This window comes from Aythya ferina (genome assembly GCF_964211825.1).
Source record: "Aythya ferina genome assembly, chromosome: 1".
Lineage (NCBI taxonomy): Eukaryota > Metazoa > Chordata > Aves > Anseriformes > Anatidae > Aythya > Aythya ferina.
The window spans coordinates 92134474-92159014 of NC_140296.1; the positions used below are offsets into that span (position 1 = coordinate 92134474).

Consider the following 24541-nt stretch of genomic DNA (forward strand, 5'->3'; position numbering starts at 1 on the left):
ATAGTTAATTAACACTACAGTTGTGAAATACCTAATAAAATAAATAAGACTGTATGACATCAGTGTAATTGCAGGAAAGTGAAGGCTGGTAGATGATAGCCTTTCACATGTAGAGTTTCAGGCTAAAAGAGAGATTTTTTTTGTCTTGTGAGCCTCATAAAAAAAATGTGTTGTGTCCCCAGAGAGAGCAAAGATGGCTGCTGTTGAATCCCGGGCTGTTCCTTCTTTCCCAGCGCTGACACACAGTCGTGACAAGGAATTATATATTGCATTCATCACGCCTGCTCTCCAGGCATGATCCCCAAATAATTAATCCTTTTAGCTTGCAGGAGCTGCCATCTGGCCAGTTTCCAGTCAACCTGGCTGGTTTTACTATGGAGTTGCCAGCAGCCCGCACCCCTGTGGGCATGGACAGCAGCTGCTTGCCTGGGATTTTGGGGGGGATTTTTGGCCATTTATTAAAAATGGCAAGCTTCAGACGTGCCACATGCTGCCTAAATGCAGAGACCATAGCAGCCCTTGCCTCTAAGAGCTTGTGATCTAGAAGGAGGTTGACTGGGAGCCATATATAATACCCAGAGCAAGATTCAGGAGCTCAGCTGACTTTTTTTTTTTTTTTTTTTTTGATGAACTTACCCTGAAGAAAAGGCCCAGAATAAAACCCAGCTGATTTTTTAATTCCTGCAGGACAAACATGGAAACGAAATTTAAGAAGGGGAGCCAATTGTCACTGCAAGTCAGGAGAAGGTCCGTGAAACCACGTCCAGTTTAGATGAAGGAAAGGTGCCTTGGCCTGGCCTGTCTTTTGTGTGGCAGGCAGCCCTGCAGCTGAGATCTGATGTCCTCGAGCACCTCTCCCAAAATGGGGACATCCAAAACTTCTTGGAAGGTGACCTCTGGGATCACCCTCACACCCCACAGGGGAAGGGATCCTCTCAGGGCTTTGCAGTGACCTGCGATGAAGCCAGTGTGCCCATGAAGAACTGAATGCTTCTGAAAATAACCTGGTTTATGGAAAGTACTGGGGAAAAGCCTTCCGGTTTCCCTCAGATCCACACCCTCCCTCTTTGCCATGCCACTGGTCCTAGGCCGGGCAGAGGGTGGACCTGACCTCGGATCTTGTGCTGTCCCTGCTGTGGTCAGCGTGGAGCCACATCTGCTTGGCTTGTTTGGAGAACCCCTGCCAGATCAGATGGACGAACACTTACTGGGTGAATCTTTCCAGGTCTGAGTCGACAAAATGTGTGGACCCAGGTGAACTTGCTGTGCATGACTAGCTGCCCAAATGATGGCACCTGTGGTTCTGTGGAGACTGAGCGACAAATGGTAACGAGGCGACCTTCTGAGATGAAAGAGGTGCTCAGGGGAGCTCAGGCAGGGCTGCTGTGTGGGGTTTTAGCAGGCAGCTCTGTTGTGCAAGCTGAAGGAGAAACCTCAGTCCACTGTTTCTGGGGGACTTTCCTTCTGCAGAGTAAACAAAAACTCCTATCCCAGACTTTGTTCTCCAATTCATTTTTATGAGTGCAGTCACCGGTTGGCATTAGTTCCCGTGGGGAGGGGCTCAGCAAGCATCAATGCAGACTTGCACTCTCCAAAGGGTGCGTTATCAAAACTCAGGTTAGCAAATGCACTGCCAAGGTAAGCCCCTATCTGAAGTTTGCCTATAGTTTGAATAATTGGGGCAGCTTGCTAAATGCTCCAGGTGCTGTTTTTTTTATTTTTATTTTTTTTTTCACAGAAGTTTTGTATTTCCACCAAAAAGCCAAAATCTTTCGACGTTTCTAGCTTCTCCAGTGGCCAGTACTTGCTCTCTGCACCCGCACCAAAGTTGTTCGACCTAAACTGCCCCAGAAGCCGACGTCTGCTGCTCACAGGCTTCATTTGAAAAGAAACAATGCAAAACTGCTAACTGGTGGCATGTGGAATTCCTTTTTGCTAAACCCCAGGCACGTAACAGCACTTTATTGGTATCAAATGAATTGTTATAGGGCTGAACAACAACATTTCTTCGCTCACGAACTCTGTTGGAGTTGGGTGGATGCTAGATACACTTGGTATGACTTGGCTGCAGCGCTCTGCCATGAAAGAGATCCTTTATTTGAGAGGCTATAAAGAAATAGGAACCGAAAACTAACTGCAAGCATGTGGACACCCGAAGAACAACATTTTATTCCAAAAACAGATGTGACCTGGTCAGATCAGCACCGCCTCGAACCCTTCTCTCCTTATAGCTTTTGGGTCCGTGCATAGCAAGCCCAGGTGAGCCATCAAATCCTTTGGCAAGCTCATATGAGGAGGAAAGATTAGAGATTTACAGAAGCGAAGGTAAATGATACCCATGTAAAGGGCCTCACAAAAATCTGCATGTTAACCAGCCCAATAAACTTGCTGCCCAGGGCTGTTTAATTTGCTTTTTTAGATTTGTTGGAAGGAAATTTGTTTTCTTGAAGCTTTAACAAGCACCTTAAAATTTCTGCATGGCTTATCAGTCTGCTTAGGTGCGACAGATTTCGTGAAAAATATGGATTTTTTTCTAGTAGAAAGCAGCACGGTGATATCCAAACTGGGGCAGCTATAGGAAGAGGACCTGGGGAAAATGCATCCTTCAATGCAGGCAGCTTCCAAACACCCAGACAAGCTGGCGAGGGCTGCAATTGCAAAAACAGGAGTCTCTGGACAAAACCACAGTACGTGAGGAGATCTCCCGTTGTGCCCCAAGGCAAACAGGTCACTGCTGGGTGAGGGTGAGGAGTTTTGCTGCGTTTTCCCACTGCCCTGGCACTGGCACAAGCATGACGTGCCATCCCCCCTGGTCTTCCCAGCCCTGATTTTTTGGTAGGAAATGCATATTGGGGTGGGGCTCTCATTTTTCTTAAGCACTGAGCTGCCTCCTTTCAGGCCCAAGAGAGTGCACCTTTACCATGCCTAATTTACCGCTTTCCCCGTGTAACCACGGGGTATTTTCACCCTCCCGTCCTGTAGGGTGGAGGAAAAACTGAATCAGCACCTTCCACGTCTCGAAGGTGGTTCCTCTCGTTTATGTGAGTGCTGGGAGGCCATGGGAAGTTTTTCCTTAAAAAAAAAAAAACAAAAAAAAAACGAAGGAGCTGTTGCTACAACAAACTGTGCCTGCTTGCTCAGGTCCTTGGAGCCACTTTAAATATAACAGCGCGCGGTGCTCGTGATGCAAGAGGTCACTGCTTGTGCTCATACCCATTAATTATAGACATATAAATAATGGACAAGTATACATCCTTAGTCTGGGAGCTGAGCTGCAATAAAGGAAAGGCAAGAGCAAAATCCCAGCGTGCAATGTTTGGGGTCTGTTTGTTCCCCTCTCCGCACTCCCCATTCCATTCTAAGTCAGCAAAGGACTTTCAAGCTCAGACCAAGGAGCGTGTTTCATCTTCAAGGCAAGGTTTTTCTTCTTACGCCTTTCCTATTTTACACGTATGCAGTTTGAAACAAAAGCTCAATTTTAGCATAAACAGATTGCCTAATTTTTAAAACGTCAGTGCCTTTCCTGAGATTTATCACCGATTCCTTTTTTTTTTTTTTTCTTTTTTTTTTTGCTTTTAGTTTGTTAAACAGGCTAAAATATGTAAGCAGCTATTCAAATATGTAAATGGCACTTAGCTCTCCCCTTTCCACTTCTATTATTTATGATGTCCAACACCAGCATTTTGCTCAGCTCTGGCTGCCAGCCACTCACACCTCCCTAAGTGACTGGGACCAATGCCGTGGTGGTCTGCTCCCAGTGCTGCGCCCCTTGCTAGGAGACAAAATAGGAGGCCTGGCCTCACCTCACCTCACCTGCAGCAAATAATGTCACTCTGGAAGGTTTGCTGTATTGTTGGGATGTGGCACTATGTGGAATTAATCTGAGGCAAAGGTAAATTTTTATATATTTTTTTAAACAAATATTTTTTGATGCTTAGGGAGTATTAAATTGAAGGCCAAAAACCATCCCCTGAACATTGACCTTAGAGCAGTGATGAGGGCGAGCACTTTCTGTACAGCTGTGACAATTCGGGCCAAAAAAAAAGGCTTTTTTTTTTTTCCAATTGGAAAAAAAAAAATAAAAATGTGGAGGACTGCTGACCAGTTATAATTATCCTCTGTTTAGGCAACAGCAACCAGCCCAACTTGTTGCAGGCAACAAAGCCCATCCCTGCTCCCAGCCTCTGGCCTCTGTGCGAGTGGCAGCCCCAGGGGAAGGGCAGCAGGCTGGGGGAGCAACCGAGCACAGGGTGAGCCCTCGCCAGGCACTGGGGACAGGATTTTGGTTGCTGTGACTTGAATGGAGGGGTTTTGGGGAGAGATGGGGAAACCTCTGAGGCTGGGATGATGCAGAAGGCCAGTGCTTCAGCTCTGGAAACGTGAGGGCAATGCTGCCCCTTCTACACGGCTGAATTTGCTTGGGGGAGCAGGGCAGGTGGTGGTGAGAAGTGGGTGGGTGCTGCGTGGACCCCCTGCACACACATTTTGGGTGGGTTCAGGGCCCGGCTCAGCACGGAGGGAGGGCAGGAGCCCTGCTTGAGGAGCAGGAGCTCAGAGCCAGCTCCTGATTCAGGCTTCGAGTGGGCTCGTTTCACAGCTCTCCCAGTGAATCTTTGAAATTGGATAAGAGCAAAGCCACAGTCGGAGAAGCTTCTTGCATTTCTCAGCGCGGAGCCACTGCTGTTTCATTATGATCTAGTGTTTCATCGACCAAACCTCGGCTTGGGAACGAGCACAGAGACGTGGTAAAATACGATCTGTGAAAAGCTGATACGTTGAAGAACAAAAAGCTAGAGCCACGAATTAAAAGAGTTGGGTGGTCTTATAATTTAAAAAAAAAAAAAAAAGAAGAAGAAAAAGCGGTGGAGTCTGAAGCAATGTGTACAGGAATTTTGTTGTTGTTTCTTGCTCCTACGCACATGCCATTCGCGTGAGGTGCTGTGTGTGCTCCGCTCGTGTGGCTGCCAACGTCACCGTCTGGCACCGCGCAGGTAAAGGGATTCGGGGCAGCTTGCAGCACAAGGCTGCGCTTGTTTTCCTTTCCTTTCTGATTAACCACGCTCCTTCTGCACCAAGGTCACGGCGTGGCGGGGAGGAAAAGGGGAAAGGAGGAGAAATGGAAGAGAATGTGCAAGAAGAGGTGGAAATTGAGAAGTTTGGGAGCCCTCCCTGCTGCCCCCACCTCTCCCCAGCACACCGCTAACCCCAGGGCTGGTGGCCGGCTCTCCACCTGTGTGCTGCCCACCCTCGCTGGCTGCCTGTGCCAAATTATGGGCACTGTTGGACCTCGGAGGATTGGGGATTCAGGGCTGCATGGGGATGCCCTAGGGATACTGGTACTCGGCATCAGTGGGACTGGGCTTCGCTCATGGCCTCGGGATGCTCCTTGCAGGCAGCATTTGGGTATGGGGCAGAGCGAACACAGGTGGGAGATGCCAAGCTGGGGTCCGTCTCCAAGCTCTTGTCCCCAGCACCCTCGCTTGGCTCTCTACAACACAGGAGCCCATGTCCCTGAAAGTTGTGAAACAATACCTGGGGATTTTAGCAGCCGAGCAGCCAAACAAGATCTAAAGAGGAAGCTGGGAGTCCCCGTTAGCATTAAGGTAAAGCAAACATATGGATTTAATAACCAACAACAAAACCAAAGAACCTTTCAGGACTCCTTTACAAACACGCCTCCTTGGTGATGTCTCAGCACATTCTTAATTTTTCTGCTCCAATTTCTTTTCCTTCTTGTTGCTAGGCCTTGAGCAGTCACTTGTAGGGACTAGGCATGATTTGTACACAAGTGCATAAAAACCTATTGGCCCCGGGGGCCACTAAATAGTCACTCTACTAGTGACTGCACCCAGAATCCCTCCTCCACAAACCCACAATCTAGAAAAATGAAGTCACCTCAGTCCAGGAGCCAGAAGTGCTTCAAGAAATGTGGAAAAAGAGCAAATTGGGAATCCTTGGGTGATGCTAGGAGTGGCTGATGCTCCATGCTTCAGCCAAAGGAGTGACGAGAGCCTTGTCCTCTGCCCACATGGACCAAAGGGTGACACCTCTCCCTTATTCTACATCTAACAAATGGTTTAACTTTCAATGCCATAAACAGGTCTTCCTGTCCCGTGTCCTGGCTTGAGCTGCATCCCGCAGCACGAGGAGCTGAGGCATGGAAGGAGCCTGGGAGGAGAGGTGTTTTCCAGCCGCCACAGCGAGGTGAGATTATTTGAAGTGCAAGCATAAGGCACAAACAAATACGCTCACTGAACGGTAATTGCGTTTCTGTGTTTGAAACCTGGAAGCCCTCTAGGAAACATGTACCTAAGAGGGATTTTATGAAGCACAGACAACTTGTGCAAAACATTCTGGAGGCTGAGGATTTCAACTTTGTATGAGATTTGTGGTATTTTACTGATTTCAGTTGCTGAAATGAGACGAGCCTGCTGTATTACAGCCAGTGGTTCTGCTTCCTCCTTGGAAAGGTATGTGGGGGAAAAAAAAAAAAAAAAGAAAAAAAAAAGATTAAAGGCAAAACAACTCCGAGAGAGAATCATTTCAAGTTTTGGGTGTAGTTTCAGGTTGTTCTTTATTTTATCTGAACCGGTTGTCCCACCCCTAATTACAACAGCATTAACACATTCCTGGGTGTGGCCGCTGGAAATTCTCAAGTGGGCAAAAAAATTTTCAGCTACGTCACGCACTGCAGGTGTGTATCAGGGGACCACTTCCAACCATGTATCCAGAGTCACAGCAGCACAGCACGGTCCTGCTGGCTTCGCCACTGTCCCCTGACCTTTTTTGCTTCAGGGCAGGAGGACCACGCCGCTCCTTTCCTCTAAGGGCGAGCCTTAGTCAGCACGGCTGCGGGTTGCAGCCTCCCCGCCGCAGCCCCGATGGGCAGATAAAGCACGCTGGCAGTCCTGCAGAAGGAACAGCGGGTCCCCTAGCAGCTCCCACCGCGTTTCCATCGGGAGTTTTGGGGGTGAGGCCTTTTCTTTGCAGCTTTGCTCAGATGACGCTGCTGGCAGTCTTGCCCATCTCCTTCTCCCTTTGTGGGTTTTTCTCGAGCCAGGTAAAAAGTTCAGTTCCCACGGCGGCTGGTGCAGCTAGACACCTGGCTTTTACTCACCAGGGGCTTTTATCTTGTTTCTTAGGGCCTGTGGTAAATGGCAGTGCGTGCAAGACACCACTCACACTACGGTTGTGCGTGAAGCCTCCTCTGGATGATCTGATAGCTTCATAGCACCCGGCAGCCTAATCTGGCTTCGAAACACAGAGTTTCTCCCTCTTCTGACTCCACGAAGACAAGTAACATTTGGAAAGCTTTCCCAACAAGCCGAGATAAGGTTCGCTGCCTCTGAAAGTATGCATTGTTAGTAGCCGCATGGATATTTACAAACCTACCGTCAAAAATAAACATGCCGTGGAACCGGACTGGAAGCCAAGAAAAACTGATCTGACATCCAGCAACACAGGCTGCAGCGCTGGGCTTCACGAGTTGTGCGTGGGAAGCCTCCCAAGTTTAGATGCTCCACCGGGACCTGCAAGCAGAGAGGTGCTCCGTGGCTGGTTTTCTTTCAGTTTGGTTGACTGGTCTCTCATGAAATTTGGCTTGGTTTGGTCTTGTTCACTCTTCTCAGCTGTTTTAGCTCTCCTGGAGGGACGCGGATGAAATTGCAGCCTCGTGGCGGAGCCACGTGCCTGGTTGATGGGTTGGGACCCCTCATCTCTCCTTAAGCGCGGGTTTTAGGTTGTCATGCAAAGTGAAATGTTGTCAGTGGGTGAAACTGAGCTGTGCCTTCCTTCCTCCCTTTGCATGTCATCTCACACGCTCAGGACAGGCATCTAGAGGACACAAGGTGGGGGGTCGGGCTCCTTTGCATAGAGAACGGGAAAATATCGGATCTCCCGTGGTAAATAGGAAGCCTTTGTCTCTCAGCACTGAATAAATAATCCTGCAGAAATACCGAAAACGATCAAAGAACAAGTGAACCTTTTAGCTTTTCTTATATTTGCTTTTCCCGCTTTTATTTTCCTTACCATCAGTTTGTGTTTATTAGGTCCTGCAAACTTCTGATTTATTTTTCAAGGATACCCGATGAATATTTGGTGCCAAACACCCGATCACTTAGGCCTGTGATCCAGAACTGGTGTCACCAGCAGTGCTCAGGGCTGCACTGTGTGTTACACGGCCCTGTAAAAGAACAAATCTGACAGGTAGGTGAGAGGCTTTGAGCCGATCTGGAGGTGATACGATATGATATGATGCGATATGCCGCTACCAAAATGCTTGGTGTGGATTCTTTTACTGAAAAAAAAATAAAGAATTTGCAATGGTTGCTCGCATTAAAGAGAAGGCCCAGTACTATCAAAAAACAGGCAGAAGTGTGGACAGCTAATGGTGGTAGACTCCTTGCTACTAAAACAAAAGGTAGGCAGAGGTTCCTGGGACTTGCTCCTCACAGTTTTTATTCCTGGCAAAGGGCTCATCAAGGACAGGACACATCGAAGGACTGAGAACTTTTTTTTAGTTGTGGCAACGAGAGCGCTGGTGACTCGTAAACACAAGCCCCAGATAAGCTGAAAAGGTTATCTTTCATTCAAAAGGCATCCTTGCCATAAACCAAACTGGACACAGCTTGTATGCTTCCCAAAGGGAGGAAATCTTCCTCTCGTGTGCCCAGGATCAGCGACGTCCATTTGCTGTGCCCCCACTTTTGCCTGCCTCTAAGCGAACACTGCGCTGATCTCACTTGGGGATGGCGTACCTCTGGGCACAGCAACAGCACCCATGGACACGCACGGCTCTGTGCTAAATGTACTTTACGCCAGAAACATTGAGGAATCTCTTAAGCACACACGAGGACACCTCAGGAGCCAGAGGATTGCAGGAGAGCTCAAACCATGCTTCGGCGTCTAAAAAAGGGACAGAGTTTCAGCATCCCGTGCCTGTAGCCGAAGAGGTAACTTCTGTGAGCAGGCAGAATACTTCAGAAAACCCAGCATCTATTTTCAGTGCTGAAAACATGTGAGAGGCTCTGGAAATCCTTCTAGAGCTGAGGCTTGGTGTCCCTCTGAACATCTGATATCTCGTTTTTTGTCAGTCTCTCTCTGCAGTGAGTGGAAGTAAATCATGCGGCCACCGGGGTTTTCGGACGGGTATTTTCTGTAGTTTATCTGCACACGAACATCTTGCCGTGCTCTTCGAGTGGCCACGTGCCTCGATAGAGCAGCTGCCTCTTCTGCTTCATTACAAGAAACAAAGAGGCGAAATGGTGCTGCAATGCGGGCTGGAAAATGCCAAGGGCAAATGGCACAATGCCGGCATGGCCACTGAGAACTTGGTGTGCTGGAGGTATGGACCCAAGAACTGTCATTATCGAAGGAGAAAGGGCAGGGTACAGTAGATTATAGTGGGGAAAAAAAGCCCTGGGTAATACAGGCTGTGGGAAATGTTGAGTCTGGATGCCTGAAAGGGTCTTCATGGGACCAGCCAGCATCCAGCCAGCTGCGGGGCCAGGTTTGGGTCAACACGGCCTTACTCCTTTGGGTCCTCCCAAACGCATCTGGAGCCCACCCCACACCTGCACCGATCGAGGGAAATGACACAGCAGCCGCTGCCGAGAGGGTGCTGCCGTGCTTCCTCTCGAGCTGCAGAGAGGTTTTAACTGCTGTGCCTCGCTTCCTGCCCCCTGCGATGCTGCTTTCTCCGTGCTGCCCTGCATTCGCCCTGGGGACAAGGGCAAGGAGGAAGGAGAGCCCAGATGCTCGCATTCAAAAGCTCCCAGAAACAAAAGGTCCCCCCCTTCCTCTTCCTCAGGGGCTGCTGGCTGCAGCTGGCTGCCCCTTCGCCTTGGCTTTGCCCTGCGAAAGGATGCAGTGAAAGGAGTTCCCCGAGCGAAGCGCCGGGGTTTCACTGCACTCCTGAAACACGCCGCTTTCTCTCGGTGACGTGCCGGCGGTGCCTGCCAGAAAGCCCTGCCAGCCACCACCTTCCGCTCTAAAGGTTACTCGGCGGCATCAAGGGATTCCCTCAAACGGCTGCGAAAAGTCTCTCTGAGCAAATTATGAAGCTTTTATTTTTTATATATATATATTTTTTTTCCCTTTCTGAAGGAGAGGATTTGTGTTACCATAGCCGTTGAGCCCCTGTCCTTCTCCAGCTGAGCCTGCGGCTCTGCCCGGCCTCCCAAAATGATTTAACCATGTCACCAGATTTTCCCAAGGAAAGCCGAGGTGCAGCTACAGGTGACCCTGAAGACAATCCTCTCTGTGACCACAGTCTCTTTTTCAATCACACAGCCGTGACTCAGTCGCTTACAGGAGGTCTTTCCAGGCGCCTGGGCACGGTGCAGATGGGGTGGGTGTACCTCGTCCCGCTGTGAGCGCCTGCAGATAGCTCTGTTTGCTCTGGGCTCCCTTTATCGTCAGCGGGGAATAGCAGGCGTTCCCGTGCCGTGAGTCATCCCCTCTCTTTTAGACGTCGTCTACCCAAGGATGAGGCCAACTGTGTCCTAGAAATGCCTGCTTCTTCCCATTTTCCATACACAGCTGACTCAGGTGTAAATGTTTCAGGCCTTTGTTTCCTATTTGTTCTCAAACACAGATGTTTTCAAAGGAAAAAGGAATTTCCTCCTCCTCTCCCCTCTTCTTTTATGATTTCTCATCCACGGTTGTTTTGGGACTGCAGATGAATTCTGTCCTGTGATACATCGGGGACTAGCCCTCCCTGCTCCCTCCTCCCAGCTGTGATTTAAGAACCCAAATCTGGAAGACTGGTTGCATGGCATCCTTTGAAGGAGCGGGTGACCGACTCTTGATGCAATAGCTGTGCTTCGGCTAGGAAAAAATGTTGCTTGCCTACAAGAATTTCGTCTCTTTGATGTGTTGAATGCATATTTACATTCTGCCACAGATCAGGGAGCTGTAGGCACCATACAAAAATAAGCTGCAGATACCATTGTTCTCCAGTTGGTCTGCTCCTTCCTAGCCACCTCGCTGGAGCAGATAGCTGGATTCTTGTTTGGGGGCCTGGGGAGTTTCAAGACAGGGCTTCTGTCTGGTATTTCCCCATTATCGTGGCCCTGATTTGGTGACACATCTGCATGCCTGGCTCCAGCCAGAGGGGGCCACTCATGAACACGGGATTGGGCATGGGCTCGGGGCCTCGGCTATATAAGGACCTTCCTAAAGGATCAGACACCATGCGGTTCCTCTCTTTCCTGCTGCTTACTTATTGCTGGTGTTTCTACTCCCCATAGGTGCTGGGAAAGACATGTTCTTGCTTTCAGTCAGAAATGATATCACCACCTGCCCTTAGCAATGTTATTCTCTTGCCTCCCGAGCTTAGGCAATACTGCAACATGCCTAAACAGCGCATCCACAACAAGTAATGGCATCATCTTGCTTTCAAAACAAACCTGTGGTGGGTGGAATTAGCCATGCTGAATGATGTTGGCCTGATTGATAGCGATCAGTGAAGAAACTGCTTCAGCTATTCAGTCATTCACCTCTGGTCACCCTCATTTTGGAGAGGGTGGGAACTAGTTGTACTCTGTGTCTTCATACCACCAAGAGGAAGAACTGCTGATGTTTTTTAGTCAAGTGCCCATTTAGATGGGTCATTGGTAAAGAATGGGGGAAAAAGAGGGGCATTTCCACATCACCTGTTGTGGTTGTCCCTAATCTGTCTCCTCGGCTTATTTCTGCCTTCTGCCCCTAATGCAAATCTGGCTGCTCCCTTGAACAGCACAAACCACAAAACACCTGCCTGCAGCCTGTCCTGTGCACATATAGACGTGGTATTTCCTTCCTGAGCTAAAAGGATATCTGAGTAAAGGGAAGAGCACTCCGTTTGTGGTAAACAGTTTGGCGGAGTTTTTGCCTGTTATGTGCATCCAGTTTCTCAGAAATGTGTGAGAATGAGTTCAAAGAACATCCAGCTGGCTCTGTCGTCTCCAAGTCTGATCTTCCACCTTTCCAGAGGAGAGCTGCCTGGAGAGCAGTGTAACTTGGAGCTGCATTCTCCATCCAACACGAAGCAGAAGAGATGGGCCTATCTCTGTCCTTCACTTCTCCATAAGCAAAATTTTTATAGGTGGGGCAAAACAAAAAGTCTATGTTTTAGGATGCCTAATGTCTCCCATTACATAAAACCTTGTGTTAAGATGGCTAGACATTTGCCAGACTGCAACTGTTTGAAATCAAGTTTTTCATTGCAGGTGTCTGCATCAGCTGGAAGGGACGTGCACTGAAATGTTTCCTAGAAAAAGGTTAGGGCAGAACAAGGTATACTTCTTGTTTTTAAGGGCCTGTTCTTCAAACTGCTGTATTGGTCCCCTTGTTATAGAACACAAGGTCTGAAATATGGCAGGAATTGTGTTAGGGATGAATGTGTGTTTCCCCTTATCTAATTATGAACCTGCCCAGGAATAGCACATAAAGAGGAGGCCAGGTGAAGATGGGAAACTGGACTAGAAGATGGTAAGTCAGAGCTTTAAGAGAAAAGAATAAGACCTGAGAGAAGGTAGGGGAGGTGAGATGGGGGCACATGAGCAGAAGAGAACGGGATACGGGTATCAAGAGAGTTTGTGAAGGGAAGGCAGAAAGGCTGGTCTGATTCAGATAAAGGATGGAGGAGGAGGTATCTGGGCAAGGAGGTGGAGATGGGGTCACTAGAAGAAGGCTGAGGTTTCCTCCAGGAATTTGACAGAAAAGACTGAGGAGAGGTGAGGTCCTTCTGCAGAGTGCAAAGGGACAGGTTGTCCAAGAGAGCAGTGCTTTGGCCTCTGGTGTTGTAGGACAGGGGGACATTTTCAGTGGGACATGGGTGGCAGAACCCTGTGGTTAGATAAAGGTTGCTTTGTCTCTTTGAAGAGACAAGGCTAAACAGAAGCTGAAGGGCAAAAAGAGAGCATTATCAGAGGCTAGACTTCAATGCCAGGATGCTGGGAGACAGGAACTGGAACCAGGAGCAGGTCTGAGCTGCAAGGAGGCAGGGCTTGGGCACAGGGCAACAGGCTGGTACCTGGCAGAGCAGCCAAGGGCACCTGGGGAGGGTTGTGTTGTGGCTGGAGAACCGTGCAGCTAATCCTCAGCTGTCTGAGCTTGTTAGACCTTAGATGCTAGAGAGGCTGAGTGCTGCCAACTGCAAGGCTGGTAGCTCTGGCTGGGGGAAGGCTGGCTGGAAATGATGGGGACTTCAGCTGCAGTCACAGGAGAGGACATCCAGGGAGCTAAAGGGGAGAAGGCAGGGATGGCAGAAAGATGCTTTCTGACCTCTTACTCTTCCTCCCAACTCCAGGGTGTCAAGCCTGCACAGGGCACACAGAAAAGCACTTACTGCCTTGAGTGTGCGCTGCTCTCAAACACAGAATGGAAACCAAGCTGGAGAGTCCTACAGTTGTTCTGCTGCCAACAAAGCCTCCTGAAATGTGCTAATTGCATGTCTGCCTATGTATGGTTTGGTAACAGGGATGCCCAAACTACATATATAAGTAAATTACAAGTAAGTGTATCTAAGAGTTTATCTTGAAGTGCATAGAAGTGTAAAATGAATATTGTACATTTTCCCAGTCTGAATCTCAAATATCTCTTGTCTAAAGTGATATCTTAGAGACTGGAACTCTATTTGAAGAACATAAGCTGCAAAGCTTGTGTTGCAATGGGAAACAAGTGGCTGACACCGAACTGTAACCAGCTGTTCCTTCAGTTTGGCAATAAGTGGAAGCAGTAGAGTTTGACTTGCAGACATGCTGCAGGCTTTCTGATGCAGCTTAATGTGGTGCTGTCTGTCCTTAAAGACACTGAGCCCTCTATAATGCTGAATGCTGGGAAAGCTCAGGCTCTGAGAGTATCTATCACACTTCCAGCATGAAAACTAGTATATCCATTCATCTTCTCTCTTCCTCAGCTTTCCAGCTTTAAATGGATCTTGTGAAGCTGGGCGAAGCCACTAATGATACATTAGTGATGGGGAGCTCAGAAAACACTGTGAAATAACTGGGTTTTAGAGCAGTGCTGGAGAGAGGTGCAGCACACAGGGCCTGCAGCCACAAGTTCACGGGTACAGAGCAGGCCAAAGACTGAAACAGCAGCGCACTGGCCATCTTGTGCTCTGAGCGAGGCAAGAACTTGAGGAGCAGGCAATTAGAAATTGTTTCCCAAGGCAGACAGGCAAAGACGATGATGTAAGGCCACAGGTGGCCTTAATCACAGCATGTCCTAACTCTGGACTCCGCACCTCCATTAACGTTGTTTGTAAGGGGTGCATTACGTGCGGTGAGGAACTGATGCCGAAGAACAAACATCAGCTGTAGGAGCAGGATTTCCCTGGCATGAGGGCAGACTTTGCCTGCAGGACCACCCTGCAGACATTCCTCACGCAGACACGTCTGTGAGCACCGCTTAAGGAGCTGGTGCTTCCATAGGAAGGCTTCATATCAGGTGCCCTTCAGGACGTAATCTAAGGGCAGGGAAATAACCTGTTTTTAAAGGAGATACACCTTTCTTCCCCTTACATTTACATCTGCCAGGCCTTGAGGACACTAACAACCCTTAATGGCCTGGGCCAGACGCACCTGGGGCCTTCCCCCACACCCAGCCCCTGGGTCCAGGAGACCAATTTCGGCTCAGCCTGGGGCTGTCTGTCCCGGCCTGGCACATGCTTTAGGTGTGACTGTCTCCAGCCCTGTCTCCCAGATGGCCATGAGGTCTGTGTCTCCAGCATAGCATGGGCTCTTTGAAAATCTCCTCAGGACAGCTCTGCTCATTCTGGTACCTCCTGAGCATGAAGGTTTCATGCTGGTCATGAGCTGGGCCATCCTCACCCTGGTCAGGAGAGGAAGGCTTAGAAACCCTTCTCTGATTCAGTAGCTGGCTGATACCATCCTTTTACTACGGTCCAGCCCTCTGCCTTGCCATCTCACCTTGAGGCTTTGCAGCCAGAAGGCAAAATGCTCTGTAAAAGAGAGCTGGTGATCACGATGAGGACACAGGTGTATTGGGCGGGCCGTGCACAGTGCCTGCCTGCTTGCCAGTTTTCCTGCTCACTGGGCATAACAGCGTGGGTCAATGTGTAACTCGGGGTAATGGCTTCAGATGACACCGAGAACAGCAAAGAAACATCCCACACGAAACTCTGTGTGTGTGTGCCGTGTGGTTTTGGAGGCGAAGGGGGAGGCCTGAGGTGAAAATCCAACCTGCTCAGCTACAGCTGTTTTGATCCTGCTGGGCCAAAATAGATTCAGGTTATGGGAGGTTTAGGAGCAGACTGACTAGCTGTCCCCTCTACAAGTCTCTTTCCAGGCTAGTCTGCAGGAGCAGACAGAGTATGAGAAATTTTCCTTGGGATAGTCCCAGATTGCTCTGATCTAAAAAAAGGGCATGAGGACTCTCAAAAGAGACCACACTCCCTTGTGACCTGAAGCTGTTGTGCGCAGCAGAAGGAGAGTTTTGACCGTTCTTGGAAAAAGCCAGAACTGGGTGGACATGGGCTCAGAAATTTGCAATAAAAAAATGAAGCCTCGGAGATTTCACTCTAATAGCTGTGCGTGTCCAAGCGTGCTGCTGCCCGGCTGGCTCTGTCTTGCACCGTCTCCCCTCCTCGTGCCCCTTCCACCTGCCCCGCATCTGTGCCTTCCCATTCATCAGGCACTGCTCCTCATCTAATCGAAACCTCCGGCACGGCTGCAGGCCAAATGGCACCAACCCCTCTGGCCAAACGCCAGTAAAGCCCAGGAACTTGCCAGTTTGCGTTGGCTGCCTCCGTGTATTTAGCTTTCTTTCACATTTTTGTGATAATACATCATGTGGATTTTGTGTGTGCGTGTGACTTTTCCTCCACCTACTCTGGAGCATTAATTTAGATCCGGTCCTCGTGGATCTTAATTGTCTCATTGACTGAGTCCTGTCGGTCCCTCTCACTGGACCTCACTGCACACTGGATTGTGAGCCTGTGAGGAAAACCAAAGTAAAAGGAGGCTTTATAAAGCTCCTGGCAAGGTGACCCCCCTGTCCTGACTGAGGTGTAGGCAAATGCCAGCATAAGACAAACAAAAGGAAAATAAGTTTGACTTCAAATAGTCCTTGAAGCCAGTTCTTACAGCACCTCATCAGTATTTGCCTGTGTAAGGTGACACTGTCAGGCTGCCTTGCTTTGTGTCAGCAGCAAGTTTGGTGATGCTTCTTTGCTCTTGTGATCTATTGTGGATCTTGTGATATTTGTTGCTTGCTAAAAGCCTGGATGTTTGGGGTCACATGAGAATCTGAGCCATCAGTTTTTCTGCTGTTTCCAGGCCTCGTGGACACAGGGAAACGGTTAAGGCCCTCCACAGTGAACCTGAAGACAAGGATATCAGAAGACAAATAGACCTTCGGGTAGGCTGAGGTTTCGTTGTTTACCTGTCTTCTTGTCCTTTTCAAAGCACACTGCTTAAGTCACTCTAATCCAATGTCACGGTGTGGGGAAGCTTGAATCATGAACTTTCAAGCACGCAAGATTGGTTGTATTTTATTTAGGTAGCAGCCCTGTGTTACTCTCCTTGCCTATACATCCTCCTCAGGCTTGCTCTTTATCCTGACATTAGTCCATAAGTGTGTTTTCCTCAGGAGCAGTGAGTACAGAAGTTGGATAGGAGACTGGTAATCCATCAGAGGACTCATCTTTTCTTACCCACAGTTTTCTAGGGAAAAAAGACTGCACCACGCTGAGGTTATGGACAGCTTTGGAAAGTCCAGCACTGAAGTTCTGCTGTGGTTGCCCCCCTCTCAATCAGTATGGGATTTCCCCCACCTCGGCCTGCAATTTCTAGCTCTCCTAAGTATGGAAACTGGGAAACAATGGAAAAAATGAGGCAGCCTGCCCTTTCAGAAGACATTTTTGTAATGTCACTGTGCTTCCCTGCTCACAGCCCATAGGTGATGTTGATCGTGTTTACAGGAAATGCCACGAGCAATTTGCAAAGCGAAAGCAGCTTACTCTCGGGTTGGGGCTTGCCTGGCTAGGAAGTGCAGCGCCGCTTAAAGTTGCCAACCTTAGTGGAGGAAGCTGTTTCTAGACCCTTTTTCACCTTATCCTGTTGTATGTTTACTCCAGGATATGGCACTGACTAAGCCCAAGAGCACACATACCAAGTGCTTCTGTCTGTCCCAACAAATATGCTCCCTCAGTTTATCATCTGCTAGTCTGGAACTGCAGATGGGTTTGGCATTTCTGTGGACTCCTCAGCCACTATCTGGGAAGTAGAAGAGACACAGTGTTGAAAAAAAAAACTCGTGCTTTTCAATCCCTCTCAGGGGCCTACAGCTCTTGAGGGCAGCAGGTGGCTGCTGAGCTCTCCAGGTAGCCCTGCTCATGCCTCGGTGCTCCCACAAACAGTGTGATTCCCGAGCATATTGGGAGCTCTCTCTGCTCTGCTCGTCCCTCTCCATGTTTCCTTGAAATCCCCTACTTGCCATTCAGAGAGGAAATCTGGGTTATACAGTGCAGTTTCTTCCCAGTAAGTGCTAGTACAAAAACTGGGGGGAACTGGGTAGGGGTTGGGAAGGAGGAGAGCGATGGAAATGTACAACAGCACCACATCTATTCGTCTCCTTGTTTCACAGTGGGGTACCAGCCTAGTCAAGAGCTCCTAGTCAAGATCTCCTACACCTTCTGTGGGCAGGGTGGGTGACGCTGAACCCGGCCATGCCCTCAACACCACCTGGAGAGACGCCAGTCGGCACTGGCTTTCCACTGCATGCACCAGCAAGGAGGCCAAGGCACTAGCTGCACATGGTCCCCAGCCTGCATCAATCACTTTTCAACCAACAAACAGCATTTTCAGCCTGCAGAAAATGAAAATAAATAAATAAATCATAGCCCCAAGAGGTCTCTGTGGAATTGCTGTGGATTTTAGATGTGCTGTGGCTGCTTTCAGTCCCTCCACTTACTCTTTGCATCGCCCCACTGCCTGCTGCAGATCCCAGTCTGTCTGTGCCTTTTCCCCAGCCCCTGCAGGGCTGGTGAAGCTGGCGACATTGCACAAGACACAAGCCTCAGCAGTGGCTGGGGGAAGGCAGCAGAAGCCCGAAGATGTGCCTTGTAGCAGGACTTAGTCAAGGAACATCTTCCTGTTTGCAGGGTAATCCTGTTAAGTAACGCAGCACCTTACCTTTCCCTATTGCACATTTGACCCGCTCTGTCCCCACTACAACCAGCTGCACTGGATATTGACAGGGACCAGGACCCGCCTCCATGGGGAACCACCTTCCATGAGTGCTCAGCCCTGCCTGAGACCACCCCGTGTTCCTTCTCCTCAGCACAGACACCACTTTGTGCCTGATTTTGATGGGCTGAGCTGTGTTTCCCGTGAGCCAACGCGCTGTGGTTTATGCCTATGCTCTCCGGTGCTGCCGTTCCCAGCCCACTATCATTTCACATCAGGGTGCTCTGCACTCCACCTTTCAGCTCCTGCTCATTACTGTGGGCACGCACATGCCATCATTAGTACTCCGAGATGCAAAGCAGGACCAGGTCCCTGTGCCAGGATCTGTAAGGAATGATCCTGCCAGGGAGCAAACACAGCTGGGCTCAAGAAATAGGGCAGGCAGGGAGCACACACCCAGCATTCAGAGGCAAGGAAGGCTGCCTGAATTTGTGCCATTCCTGGCATTTCTCCTTGTCCTTGCCGAAAGGAAAAGATAAAAGAAGGACCCATCCCAGCAGAACACTTGATTTAGTGCTCCCTCTTCTTCTCAAGGAATAGCAGCCTGCCAGGGATGTGGAGGCACACAGAGGGAGGTGGAGAGACACGGAGAAACATGGTGGGATATGAAGGGACATGGGGGGCATAGAAAGACGTGGAGGAATGTGGAGGGACACGAAGGGTCATAGAGGATGGCAGGATCTGGGGTAGGTGTGGAGAGGCACCCCATGAACCTGCAGCTGGAGGCACCTGGTCAAGAACCCCGGGTTGATCTGGGAAGAGGGAGGTTGCCTAAGACTAATTTCTTGTACTGCTTGCTGGGCTCAGGGCAGGGAGAAGGCAGCTGGTGCTGTTTTGGCCATGTGCTTAGCATGTTTGTACCTTGCCCGTCGGCAGGAGGAAACCTGCCTTGTGAGCATCGTGCCTGGCTGACAGGATTGGTATCTGCCCCATCACCCTTTCCAGCAGAGCTTCTTTTACACTGGGTAAAGAATCAAAATGTTGACCTGAGTGCAGTAGAAATAGCAGCAAAATGTCTAAAGCCAAACGCCTCCCTTAAAAAAGTGAGAGCAATACCCTGGAATAAATGCAGCTTTCTCATAAGAATGTGAGCAAATCTGTGCTTTGTTTTCTTTGGTTATTTATGCTATAATCATTGTTTGACTTGACCTAGTAGCTGTGGCATGCTTCTTGCCAACTTCTTGTAGCATGCAGCACACAAGGAATAGGCATCAGCTTTGTCTCTGCTGTCTCCCTTTGCCTTCATTTCAAAAATTACAGATCCTGTTAAGCTGTGCTTACACTCACATGAAAGATTTAGGCAATGCTGTGCTTTTTCTTTTCCGCAGCCAATAAACCAGCCAAGAAGTACACTGACCCCTGAGTTTGCGTCAGTCCCTGAGATTTCTCTTTAGGACTCTCTCAGCTGCAAGTATCACTACCCTGACTATTTGGGGACTTCCAGCTTTGGCTCGGTTGAATTTTCTTCTGTCTGGAAATACATCCTCTTCAGTTGCTCTGGCCACATTCTCCATCAATTACCGGGTCTTACTAAGCCCAAAGTTTTGAAATGGCTTTCCTCACACCATAACTACTTTTTTTTGCCAGGTTCCATTATAAACTGTCTTCTTCCAGATTGTCAAGTTATCCATTTGTCTAATATTTTTACTCATTTGCTGGTTGTGGAAGTGTGACGTGTTCATTTTCTGGTGTCTTTGTGTTTCTTGGGATGGGGCAGACCCAGTCTCGTTGCGCTCACACTGCATCACTCAGACACGAGGCACTTCTAGCCCAGAAGCTGTGTGACTCTCTGCAGGCAGCACCATTCCCTAGCCAGCACGAGGAATAACCTGCCATTTGGCTCTATACCCACCCGGCAGTGCCTACAAACAAGCTCCTGAGTTCTGTACCAAACCCGCATCTTGGCCTGCCTTTATCAGCTCACTGCACGTGGTGCAGCTGGGCCCTCCGCTGAACCAGAAAGCGTGGCATTTGCCAGGACTGAAGTGTGTGTGAGTGTGTGCCTGTGGAGAGGAGGGAAACGTTTTGTTTTGTTTTGTTTTGTTTTGTCTGAAAACCCAGCTCCTCTGTGCATCATAAAAGGCATTTTGGAGTCAAAAGGTTTGTGAAGGTTGTGAGTCGGGGTCATTAGAGCAGTGCTGTGCTGTTGAGACTCTTGCAGGCTACCTCTATGCTTACAGCTGCACAGAAAGAGCCAGGCAATCTCTTCTCCCGTTCGCTAAGCCTGCCTGAACTGGAGTGCTTCTGCATGACTGTGAAGGAAGGAGCTTAATTCTTCCCCATGACCTGCTTCGAGCAAAGCTGCAGCAACGAAATGGACCGTGCTGCGTGAAACGCAGAGTCACGCTAGCGTGACTCAAACATCCCCCTCTGGTGCTGGAGAGCTCAGCTAAAGAGCAAGACAAAGGCAAACACATCAGCAAACGGAAAGCGGGTGCTCTCGTGCTTTCTTCATGGCAACAGCCCAGCAGACTCCGGCTGAGATCAGAAAGCACCGTGTCACCTGGAGGTCTGTGGAGAAGCAGAGCGATGTTGAAGCCTCCCTCCACCTCCATCATCAAAGCCTGCAATAGGTTTCTTTCCACGCGCTTTTTCATAGCCGCTTTTTCATAGCCCCTTTTTCAGTGAAAGCAGCCGTTCAAAAGGCAGCAACTCATGAGCACAGGCATAGCTTTGTGTGGCTGAACCAATTAAAATTACCCTTCAATGTCACAAGGTAGGGGAAATTCAAGGAGGAAAAGGGAAACCAAAAAAGTCCCACCTAGGGGACTGGCTAGTTTACAGGGACTGGTAGTGATGAGATTACACTGCCACAGTTCAAGGTTACCAGTTTGACTTTAGATAAGGTTTAGCAGCAGCTAAAATCTGTAATGGTGGCTGTTCAGTGGCCTGTGTGAAATTAATGGATAGTCTCTTGTAGCCATTTAATCTCAGTAGGTAATTGCTGTGTGTTTAGTAAGAAATATCACCAAACAGAACTATGAAAATCATTGGTGGACTGATGAATGATAATGAATAACAAAGTTCACTAAAGTCTGATATATCAAGTACTGATATATCAAGTAACAATTTATTCACATCTCTTTGCTCCTGAATTTTTGTCCTGTTTGTTGGAGATGGATGGTAGAGCTTTAGGGCAGAAATGTCAGCAAAAAATGTTTTCTATGCTTGCAACATGTCAAAATCTTATTATTTTTTCTATCCCATGCGACTCCGACTTTAAATGTGCCATAAGATAGCAGTATCCAAATGCTGGGCCTCTTCTATATTACAGCTTACAGAGAACACCTTGTCTGAAAAGATGCAGGCTGCTTTATGCTCTGTATCTCTATGTAGGGAGAATTCAGAGCTTCTGGTGCAGTCCTGTGGTGTGCTCTCCTTTTGCAGAGCTCACCGTACTAAAGATGAAGGTATTAGTAGCATTCAGTTTTGGCTTTCACATATATTTTTACTACTGTAAAATACTTTCAAAACTTCCGTACAGTAGCAGCCTTTTCATTTGTGTGCTTTAAAGGCATCTTTGGGTAACAGAAATTTACACATGCTGTAAGTATCAGCAACAATATAAAGACCAAAAAGAGGCCTATCAAATCTTTCATTCCTGTAAAATAAGGTGAAAGAAGAGACTAAAAATGTTATTCTCTGTTTTCTGGTGATAATATATGTTCATCAGCAAAGTACCAAATCCATTGTTAACTAAAGTGATAATCTCTGGTAACAAAGGTACTTTCTGGGTACTGGGGATAGACGTGCAGGATGCCTTTACTTTCATTCAATTTCTGATTAGTCAATTTTAGGTTCTTGCAAATATTGCTGTTATTTGCTCTTAGCAACACTGGAAATCAAACAAAAAGGCACTGCACTTTGTTGCTGTAGGTGTAGTCCTGACACCTGGTTCTGTGTATACACCAGATATTTTGAATCCTGGAGAAACTGCAGTCCAAAGCCACTGCTAGTAGGCAGAGAACACACTAGTAGGTGGCAAAGACAGAGTTCACTGAGTACATTTTGTGAAATGCTTTAAGTTATTTTTGTTTATTGCTTGGGATGGTACAAATAGATCCAAATTTAAGCTCAGGGATTCTTGGGTATTTTCCGTGTGAGATCTGTGTCTGTACAGAGAGAGTGTTATAATGTGCTTTCTTCTCCTTGGAGAGCGGATAATATCCCCCTGGCAACATGACAGATCACTTAAATGGAACAATAATATCAGGCAAGTGTTTGCAGTTGTCCTTCAGGGTGCGTTAGCATCTGGAAACGAGAGGGAACGGTGAGCATTATATTGGTAAGCAATTAGGAAGATAGAAGTGTGCTGGGGGGAGAGCAGCATAGTTCAAAACTGGAGTATTTCATAAAAAGAGTCAAAAGCATACCTTTAAGTAAGCAGTTTGGGGAGATCTTGTTCTGTGAGCTACTGATGTGACCACTGAATATAAGGGACAGTCCCTTTCTCTGTGGTGTAGGCTGTTGTCTGAGAGAAGAATTTGATCTGTCTTTCCCACCTGCCCAAGGTGGGAAAGACCCAGTCAGTTCAGTAACTGTGTCCGTGAAGGGCATATCTGTGCTCACTGACTTCTCTCAGGCTGGAAAGAAAATGAAAAATGAGCACAGAACCACCTCTTTGCATCTCTACGTGAAACAAGTTGGGAGACCATCTTCAGCTAAGCCTAATGGGAAAGCTCCATCAAGAGCAAGGTGCCTTGTATAGCAAGTCCCGGTCATAGTCATTGGCATTCAGCTGAGAAACAGTCCCCTGCAGTGCCCCTACTAACATTTATAATTTGTCCCTTGCATTGACTGAAAGCTGCTGGGATCCACGAGGCCCTGGCCTGGATCTGCTGTGGCCAGATGGGATTGCTGGGCCCCAGTCCATTTCATGTAATGCCATCACTTGCAGATCTATGTGCTTCAGCTCAGCTTTGTTGACCAGCCCAGAGTTTCTGCTACCTCTATGCTAGCCCTACTGTCTGCTACAAAACTCAGATTTTCACTCAAGTTCACTGTGGGTCCTCACCATGAGGTCCAAGCGCCACTGCCCCACTTTCCAAGGTGGTACTTTCCTTGAGACAAAGGTATGAAAGGTTGATGTCTCCAGCAAGGAGGAGAAATGTCTGAAGTACTAATCACATTGCAGCTGAAGATGGAAATTAGTGTTACGATACCAAAACAAGCAGCTAAAATATGAAAGTCAGGCAACTCGGTCAACTTAGAGTTTGACATAAGGACAGGATGATTCCAATTAGATGTTCATGCTTTTATTTCACTGGTCGTTCCATTTTTTTTCCTGCTTTTCACATTATTTTTTTTCAAATATAAACTGTTTTGAAGGTCAAAGCCTTACGAGGCAGAACAGGTAGTGAAGTTTCAAATAATTTTGCAGCAATGGTCTATTGCCCACCCATGCTAGGAACCCACAATGTAAAATAACTCAAAAGTCACACTTCAAGCATTCATTGCAGGCCCAGTTTGTCCCCTAGGGGTTTTGTTTTTCAGGATTCATGTCCATATGTGCTCAAATTTGCATGTTGTTTTATGCATCCAGAAGAGCTAACTTCCTCCTGTTTCTTTCCTTTGGATGGATGCTATGGTTTTATGTGGGGATGAGTGACACTTATGACAGACAGGCTGACAAAACAAGGCAAAACCATGGGAGTCTGCAACATCAACAGTTATGTTGGTGTTTCCATGTCCCTGCTGAGGATGGGAAATGTTTTGCCATCACTCTTCCTACGTACAGAGTCCTAAAGTGTTCAGAAGGGCTAAATTTCTCATGAAATGATCTTCAAGTGTTGTGCTGTTGTGATAGGGAGAGAAGTTGGACTCAGTTCTCGCACGCCATAGTATAGCATGGAGCCTCTAGCAGAAATACAGTGGTGTAGTAGGACCTTTTTTGTGGACTGGCACCTATTTGAAGCAATCAAATCCCCAGCCACTGCAATCAAAATAGCCTTTTCTCTGTATTGTTAGGATAAATTCCTGCAATCCATACCATACCTTTCTCTGTGCTTGTCTGCTAACTATTCAGAAAGAGCTAAGCAATCATGCATAATTCATTACTCTTAATTAAAATGTAAATTTATTGTCAGCCTTTTTGGGTAATTAAAGCACCACTGGGGGAATAGGTTTACGTTCTGTATCTGGAGCTCCTTTTGCTAAAATAAACACATGACGCTTTATGCTCTGTTTGAAGAGGTGCAATTGATTACCAAGTGGGACAGAGCTGAACTTCTAGGGGAGGTCCATCAGCTGGCGTGTGTCTAATATTCAACAGAGTGCGAATCCACTTTGCCATAAACTGAGCTGGCTTATTCTCTGTGGAGTTAGATGCCTGCATTTCGGATCTGGCA

At 48.0% G+C, this 24541-nt stretch overlaps 1 long non-coding RNA gene across 3 annotated transcripts; it reads left to right on the plus strand.

The window, feature by feature from the left end:
* Nucleotides 1–1347: 1347 nt before the first annotated feature.
* LOC311423291 lies at nt 1348–8495 on the plus strand. 3 transcript variants are annotated; one of them, XR_014685619.1, is made up of 6 exons: nt 1348–1638; nt 1802–2259; nt 5500–5603; nt 6101–6204; nt 6410–6470; nt 7143–8495. It is a non-coding gene; the product is annotated as an uncharacterized lncRNA (long non-coding RNA). The 3 variants fall into 3 exon arrangements; XR_014685620.1 differs by lacking the exons at nt 5500–5603; nt 6101–6204; nt 6410–6470; nt 7143–8495 and having other exon boundaries at nt 1739–3300; XR_014685621.1 differs by lacking the exons at nt 1348–1638; nt 1802–2259; nt 5500–5603; nt 6101–6204; nt 6410–6470 and adding an exon at nt 6712–7060.
* Nucleotides 8496–24541: the final 16046 nt, after the last annotated feature.